The 8,920-nt window shown below is 37.0% G+C and overlaps 1 long non-coding RNA gene across 1 annotated transcript in view; it reads right to left on the bottom strand.

The window, feature by feature from the left end:
- The window catches only part of LOC106573626 (uncharacterized), a 38,278-nt gene that overhangs the window by 13,570 nt on the left and 15,788 nt on the right, over positions 1 to 8,920 (bottom strand). The gene's annotated exons all lie outside the window — the stretch shown is intronic.

Raw genomic sequence — 8,920 nt, 5'->3', positions numbered from 1 at the left:
GATATGTTTATTCCCGTTTTGTTTGCTTCCGTTTAAGAAACATTTTTCACCAGAATCGACGGAATGCATACACTCCTGATCACACGAAAACTCAGTTCACTTTCATAGTAGCCACATACGAACACCATTATACCTTTGATTGTTGGATAATTCCTTCTCACATCTACACGCTCTCCTCCTCTCACCATTTCCCTTTGCTTGTGGACTTCAGTGCACAACACATCAACTGTCTGTGACCAGGCAAAAAGCCTTTCCAAGCCAAACCTTATCATAACCTCTAACCGCTACACACAGCCTAAATCATTGTCACCATAAAAGCTAACGTCAAGTCAGCATAGCTACTAAAACTAACGCGTTTAGTAAACCTGCTACAATCATGCAGTAAAGTGTTAACAAGTAGTTTAGCAGTTACACCGGCAGTCCCCAGTGGCAATAAATTAATAAAATCAAAAGCTTACCTCGACTTGGAAGAGTCCCAGTGTTGGATAGTCATAGCCAGCTAGGTAACATAGCATCCCTCTCTGTTTGAGCCGGTTGTCTGAGTAGGCTAAACTAGCTAGCTGCATTCGTTAGCTAAGGAAAATGAAAGTGAAAAAAATATGAACTACAGCTAGCTCTCTCTCTCATTCTCTGTTGCTTGTCCTTCATTTTTTTAATGAATTTGTTCAAAACTGTTCAATTATTGTCTTTTCTCTCTTTGAGTCAACTACTCAACACATGCTATGCACTGCAGTGCTAGCTAGCTGTAGCTATGCTTTCAGTACTAGATTCATTCTCTGATCCTTTGATTGGGTGGACATGTTAGTTCATGCTGCAAAAGCTCTGATAGGTTGGAGTACGTCATACGAAAGGTTTCATAATTACTGTGTAAGTCTATGGAAGGGGGTGAGAACCACGAGCCTCCTAGGTTTAGTATTGAAGTCAATGTGCCCAGAAGAGGGCGGAAACTAGCTGTCCTGCGGCTACACCATGGTGCTAGCCTACAGAGTGCTGTTGAGGCTACTGTTGACCTTCACTGCAAAACAGTGTTTTAAGCAATTATTTGGTGACATGAATATATTAAGTAACGGTTTATCTAAAAAGCATGTCTTTTTTTTTTAAAGAAATTCACTGAGTAGGAAGGTCCTCCTCTGAGGAGCCTCCACTGGTCCCTATCCCATTGAAGTTGAAATGTAAAATGGTTGATGTAAGGCTAAGGTAAGAAAAGGGTTATGGTTAAGATTAGGGTTAGGGTAGGGACGTCTCAAGAATCCCAGATAGCACTGACCCATTCGTTACACCACTCTTTCCCCATGACGCCAATCACACTATGCAATATTTCCCAAACACAAACATCCCTATGCCAATGACACTATGCGAGTGAAACATTTTAAATAACACTGCATGTGAGACATTTAAAACACCATTATGCATGTGAGACATTTAGCCCCTGTAAGTGTGAATCGATCATTCTGCCCAAGAAGGCGGCATTGTAAGCAGTCAAATACCGAATGTGTTTCTTATGCATCCTCAGTGTGTTGGTTGTGTGCTGTTTCTTAAATATTTGTTACCACTGGATGTGTGTGACATATTGTTCGTAAGTGTTACAAAATAGATAACACAGAAGATTTTACCATAGGTTAAAAGTGAGAGGATAGTTGTATTGTCTTTCATGTTCTTATTGTGTGTCATTCATGTTGACTTCTATAGTTACTAACCTACACCCTAAATGTTTTTAATTGCATCTGACGTAACACTAACAAGACAGATGATGACACTTGTGCATTGTTTTGTTTCCCATTTGCCAGTCCAAATGTCCACTTCCTGCCATCCCCACACACACCTCTCCACCAAAACATAATACACACATCCACCCACTCCTCTCTCTAGACCCTGTGTGTTTCCCTAAATAAAAATGGGCACACTCCTGTGGAGTGAGAGGCTCTGTTTTATCCATGAGTCTTGTCATGCCCTTTTTATAGGAAACTAATCTCAACGTCCAGCAACAAATAGAGTACAGGGATTGATCCGTGGAGATAGATTTTCAGCCTACAGCTGAACGCCCCTCTCTCACAGCTCCACTGGGTTTCCTTGTTAAGTAAATCCACAGGAAGACAATGTGTCCTTGCTGCTGATGGTCGCCTTAGCATGGCTTGATGGCTGTGTGTATTGTTAAGGTGGGCTTGGCTCTAGTCTGATCTTCCTTTCTGTTTACCTCTGTGTGCCTCCAGAGCGAGTACGGCCCAGCATGGCAGCCCCTGGCAGCTCCAGCGGACTAGAGGTTCTCCTGTCTAAGCTGCAGGTAGGAATGCACAGGGTCTGGGACAAGGACTGTATGTGTGGCTGTGCCTGTGCTGTGTGACTGTGTCTCTGTTTATTCAGGTTCCCTGATAAGGCAGACTAAAGTGGAATGCTCCAAATAAAAGTAGGCAGGGATGCTGCTGACTAATGGGACTGGGACGCTAGGCTAGCAACAGGCACTTCCTAAGTATCGCTGAAAGAGGAAGATAAATGGTGATAACAAGTATTCTGGAAACATGTTTACAACTTTCACTTGCCAACCAGCTACTGTTCGACAAATCAGCACAGGGCATAGATCACTCTAGTATTACTTGGACAGCTAGTGTAATTGCTATAATTGCTTTTGGAAATTGAATTGTCTAGTTTAAGTCCAATGGCTCTATTGAACAAGGACAACCATATCGTAATTATTTAAAGAAGCAATAGGATTTTAAGCAAAAGCCTACAACTATTTTAGCACCGTTTCGCACTGCTCTGAGACAAGCATGGGGATTGTATTGTTGGGTATTGTTTACACTAGAATTAGAAAATTTAGGGTGCTGAAATGTTATGCTCTTAGTATAACCTTTATTTAACTAGGCAAGTCAGCTAAGAACAAATTATTATTTACAAGGACAGCCTAGTCCTTCCTCCCCATTGGGGATCTGATCCCCGGTCTCCCAAGTGCCGTGCCTGCAGGGCACAGGGATTCTTTCACTAAATAGCCAGGTACTGTACTGCCGACGTCACGTTGTACAGCACCATATTTTCCGTTCCATCCTAACGGAAACCCAGAGGGTTTTTCATTTTTCTTGGAATAGAAACACCATAATATTAATCAAATTAATTACGCAAGTACCAGTCAAAAGTTTGGACACAGCTACTCATTCCAGGATTTTTCTTTATTTTTGCTAATTTCTAAATTGTAGAATAATAGTGAAGACATCACAACTATGAAAAAACACATGGAATCAGTTAAGAACAAATTGTTATTTACAAGGACATCCTAACTCCTTCCTCCCCGTCGTGGAATTGAACCCCGGTCTCCCGGGTGCCTGCATTCTCTAGTACAGACATGGCCTGCTCTCCCTTATGTAATGAATTAGGCACTTTACCATGTTTACTACAGTATGTATTATAGGCTATGTTTACTTGTCATACTGCACAGTAGCCTAATAAACAAATGCAGGTGGCTTACATATTCAAAATGCTTTTTTTTATCCAAATGTAAAAGTATATACTGTAGAGTACTGTATTTCTTCATCAGCATCTTTTTGCTTTCGTTAATAAAATAATGATAAAAATAGTCTTTCAAAATGCAGATGTTGTTTCGTTATGGATCCATAACGAATTACTATGGGACTAAATATCACTGATTTACAGAAATATTGGAACAAAGTTGTCTAATGAAGGCAAATCATTTAGAATCCTCCAATCCTCTTATGCTGTACCCTACTCCCAACCGCCACGTTATACATCGCCATATGTTTTTCATTCCATCCTAATGGAAACCCTGAGGGTTTCGTTTTTGGGTTTTTCTCAGAATAGAAACATCATAATAATCAAGTGAATTAAGCCAACTTTCTTAAAATCAATCCCATATACTATGTTATTACAAAAAAGGTTTTAAATTCTCTAGTAATGCCAATATGGAAGACTGTCAAATGCTTCTCAAAGATGCCCTCTGGTTGTCAAACTAGCACTAACGTGCCACAGAATGCTGCAGCAGCAACCAAGAGAATGAACTAAAGAGAAAAAAGGAAAAGACAGAAGAAAACAGCAAACAACAATGCAAAACAAATACAAATAATAATACATTTAAAACAAAGTACATCAAGGACAACTGAAATCATAACAGTAATACCTACTTTAAATGTTTGTGTGCATGTCTGGCACTATTACATGTATGTGTGTGTTCTTGTATGTGTTTATTTGAATGAGAGTGTCTGTATACGCATGTGTACAAACACCTGCATGGCATCAGCCTCAGGCAAACCGGCATTAGTTGTAAAAACACTGCCACTTAGTGTCATTGAAATATACTTTTATTATGTTTTATTTTGACATTTTTTCTTTATCTTTTGACCATCATTCTCTCTCTCAAACAGCAACTCCACTCCCACTTGTCTCCAATTCCACATACCAACCCTCAGCTTCCCTCAGTCCATCCCGTCTATCTCTGCTGGCCACCCACTTCGTGTTTCTATGCAACACATATCTTTCAACTATGCTATGATGTTTTACGTACAATTTCAATCTATCTAATCAAATAGAATCTACAGATTGCGTGTTGAAGATAAATATTTTACTAAGAATATTAGTATATTAGTAATTGACTGACCCGGTCTCTCCAGATCTTGTAACAGTACTATTTCTAGGGTCAATTTTAGATCAATGCTATGCATTTTCAGCCATTCCTGAATCTGACACCAGAAACAGGCTATCTGAGGGCAATACCAAAATAAATGGTCTATTGAGTCTGTATCCTCACAACAAAATCTGCAGAACTTCAATGATTTTATGCCCCAAATATTCAACATTTTGTTGATGGCAAGACTTCTATATAATAATTTTAGCTGAAAAGCACAAAGTCTTGAGTCTTGTGTTGTTTTATATATCAACTCATACACCCTGTACCATGGAATCGGTATATCAAAAATCTCTTCCCAACTATTTTGCAATCTGTATGGCACAGTTGTCAACATCCTGGTCCTCAAATGAAACTGGTTACTTTCCTATTTATGCTATTTTTATTCCTCTGCCAGTTTTGATCCTTTATATTGGGCAGACAGACCAGTTCCCTACCTCCTCCCGCTGCCACCCACCTCCTCCATTTTTGGGACAATGCTGTAATCAATTGGTTGTACTCTTGGATTGAGCAGACCTTCCCGTATAATTCTGATAACTCCATGAAAGACATAACTCTACCATTACAATTTACAATACCATTTAAGAACAAAATACCCCTTTCAAACATCTTTCCCATAAATACAGGTATTTTATCAACCAGCACATTTGAGTTCAGCCATACTATTTGTTGTAATATTTGATCTATCTTTAAAGGGGGATGAAATTGCAATTGTAGCCAGCTCTGCAATGCTTGTTTGAAAAAGACAGATACTTTGAAAAAAAGTGTCATTTTCAATTAATCAAAAATGAGACATGGCAATCTGCACAAAGGCAAAATGGCCATTTTTAAACAAAGCTTTTCTTATTAATCTACTTGAGAACCATTTAGGGTTCAAATAAAACTTTTGAATGAGTGAAGCTTTTAGAGAGAGGTTTAGTGCTTTTATATTTAGTAATCTCAACCCACCCAATTCATATTCATTATATAGATAGGCTTGTTTTATTTTGTCTGGTTTAGCGTCCCAGATAAAGTGAAATCTTTTTTGCTCATATGATTTCAAAAACGAATCATCAGGAGTAGGCAGCACCATAAGTAAGTGAGTAAACTGAGATATGACTAAGGAGTTAATCAGGGCAATTTTTCCATAAATAGACAGGTATTTACCTCTCCATGGTTGCAGGATCTTGTCTATTTTTACAAGTTTTCTATAGAAATTCATTGTGGAGAGCTTATTTATATCTTTTGTGATATGAATACAGAGTATGTCTACTTCACCATCAGTCCATTTTATAGATAAGCTGCAAGGTAATGTAAAAGTTGTATTTTTAAGGATCCAATACGTAATATTGTACACTTATCATAATTAGGTTTTAGTCCAGAGAGTACAGAAAAGTTATCTAGATCTTTAATGAGACATTGCAGGGATCTAGCTTGCGGACTTAACATAAAACTTGAGTCATTGGCAAACATGGACACCTTTGTTTTTAGCCTTGGATTTCTAATCCTCTAATGTTGTTATTGGATCTGATTTAAAATAGCTAGCATTTCGATGGCCATAATGAATATATAGTGACAGCGGACACCCTTGTTTAACTCCTCTTGACAATTCAAAACTCTCTGAGAAGTAGCCATTATTTACTATTTTACACCTGGGGTTGCTATACATTATTTTTACCCATTTTATAAGAGAATTACCGAAATTGAAAAAATCCAGGCATTTATAAATAAAATCCAGTCTTACTTTATCAAATGCCTTTTCAAAATCCGCTATAAATACCATTCCTGGCTTCTTATATGTTTGATGTTCTATTATTTCTAGTAGTTGTCGTATATTATCTCCAATGTATCATCCATGTAAAAAACCTGTCTGATCAGGATGAACAATACCTGGTAAAACCCTTTTAATTCTGAGTGCTATGCATTTTGCTAGTATTTTTGCATCACAACATTGAAGTATAAGGGGCCTCCAGTTTTTTAGATAGACCGGGTCTTTATATTTTCCATCTGGGTCTTGTTTTAATAATAGAGAAATCAGACCTTCCTGCTGAGTACCTGACAGACTACCATTTCTATAGGAGTAGTTAAAACATTCTAACAATGGGTTTTAGTATATAAAAAAATACTTGATATACCATTGTATGCCATTAAGCCTGGGGTTTTTCCAGACTGAAAGGATTTAATAGCCTCAAAAAGTTCTTACTCTGTAATTTGGCCTTCGCACTGATCTTTCTGTGCATTTGTTAATTTTCCATTTTTTATATTATTTGGAAAGAATTCCTTACCGTAATCTTCATTCAGTGGGAGAGGATGAGACGGAAAAGAGAACATCTGCCTAAAATAATTAGCTTCTTCTTTTAAAATATCATTTGAAGAATCCTAGATGACTCCGTCTTCAGTAACGAGTGCACTTTTTTTTTGTTAGTGGTCCTGTATTGAAGAATTTTGTGCATTTTTCTCCATATTCCATCCAGTTTGCTTAATTTTTGTAAATGATCATTCTTGATGAATAAGTTCCTCAAGTTATTTTTGTTTTTCCTCTAACTTATTTTGTATCTCTGTAGTATAATTTTTATTGCTATCTACCTGTACTATTAGTTCATGGATTTCCCTTGTTAGTCTTGTTTCTTTAGCCAGAAACTGCTTTTTTATTATTGATGAATATTGAATTGAGTGACCCCTGAAGGTATATTTAAAGGTATCCCAAACAATACGGGGATTTGCTGAACCTATATTATACTGGAAAAATTCAGTTATAAATTATTTTGTCTTAGTTAAAAATAAGTTGTCCTCCAGTAAACTTTGATTCAATTTCCAATATCCCATCCATGTGGAAAATCTATAAGAGTTATGTGAATGCCAATTAGATGATGATCCGATCGCATTCTGTCTCCTATTAAAACTTTTTTAACCTTTGATGCAAGAGAGAAAGAGACAAGAAAGTAGTCAAGACGACTAACTTGATTAAGTCTTCTCCATGTATATCTCACTAGGTCGGGGATTTTTAGTCTCCAAATATCCACTATTTCTAATGTGTCCATAATATTTGTGATTTCCTTAAGGGCACAGTGATGATAGTTTGTAGAGTGATTACCTTTACGGTCCATTGAGGTACTTAACACTGTGTTATAGTCTCCTACCATAATGATTAGATCATTTGTTGCCTGTAAGTTCAATAAATTAGTATAAATGTTTTCGAAGAAGTGTGGATCATCCTGATTTGGACCATATAGATTAATGAGCCAAATCTCTTTTTCATCCACTACCATATTCAAAAGGATCCACCTTCCTTGTGAATCATTCCTGATTATTTGCACATTCAGATCGACATTTTTGTTAATTAATATCATCACACCCTTTGAGTTCCTTTGTCCATGACAGAAAATTATTTCACCACCCCATTCCTTTTTCCACGCAACTTCATCTAACGATGTAGAGTGAGTTTCCTGTAAACAGTATATGTTATATTCCTTTTCTTTTAGCCATGTAAAGACTGATGTTTTTTATAATCTGCCAAACCGTTACAATTATAACTAGCTATACTTATGTCACCCCTTACCATAACTAGATACTATTCCCAGGCTAAATTGACCATAATTAGTGCTTGTAAAGATACTGCCATCAGAGGTATTATGAAGGTCAAAACTAGAGCTTTCAAATGTCTGATATTTAGAATTCAAGAAATAGGTTCTAGCAATATTTGTTTTATTCCCCTGCCTGTTTGATAATGAGCCAATGCCACAGATGTTAGAAAATTGAGACAAATTATGTGTGTAACAAATCTGAGTAGGTTGATGTGAATGATATTGGATATGATATAATGAGTGTGTGTATGATGTCTGTATAAGAGTAAGACTATAATGTGTGATGTCCAAATAAATAATAACTCTGCCAATTTGCATGTTTTAGTGTCTATGTGTGTAACATGTAGTGTGTATAGCCTTAATATTCATAATTGTAATCCATATCGTATCACCATCATAGTTGCATCATAATTACCTTTAACATAATTAAAAATCACATCCCAGTATTTCCATAGCAATTGACGTTTCACATGATCATGAAAGAGACCTTGCATTACTCTAGAGACGGCTTCACTACAGTACAAATGTATTCCGTACAATATGTTATTATTCCCCAATGCCCCTATTTTGAGATATTCCCCTTGCTTGTTGTAAACACTTGTAGACAAATACATAAAAAAGATAGACAAACAATAAACACATTCAATTATAAAACAGTTCTCGACAATAGAGAGAGAGGGAGAGAAAAGGGAGAGAAAAGAGAGAAAGAGAGTGAGAGAAGAGAGCGAGA

This window comes from Salmo salar, chromosome 16 (genome assembly GCF_965601325.2).
Source record: "Salmo salar chromosome 16, fSalSal1, whole genome shotgun sequence".
Taxonomy (NCBI): domain Eukaryota; kingdom Metazoa; phylum Chordata; class Actinopteri; order Salmoniformes; family Salmonidae; genus Salmo; species Salmo salar.
Note: the sequence above shows the minus strand (reverse complement) of the source record. Positions and strands in the feature narration are given on the sequence as shown.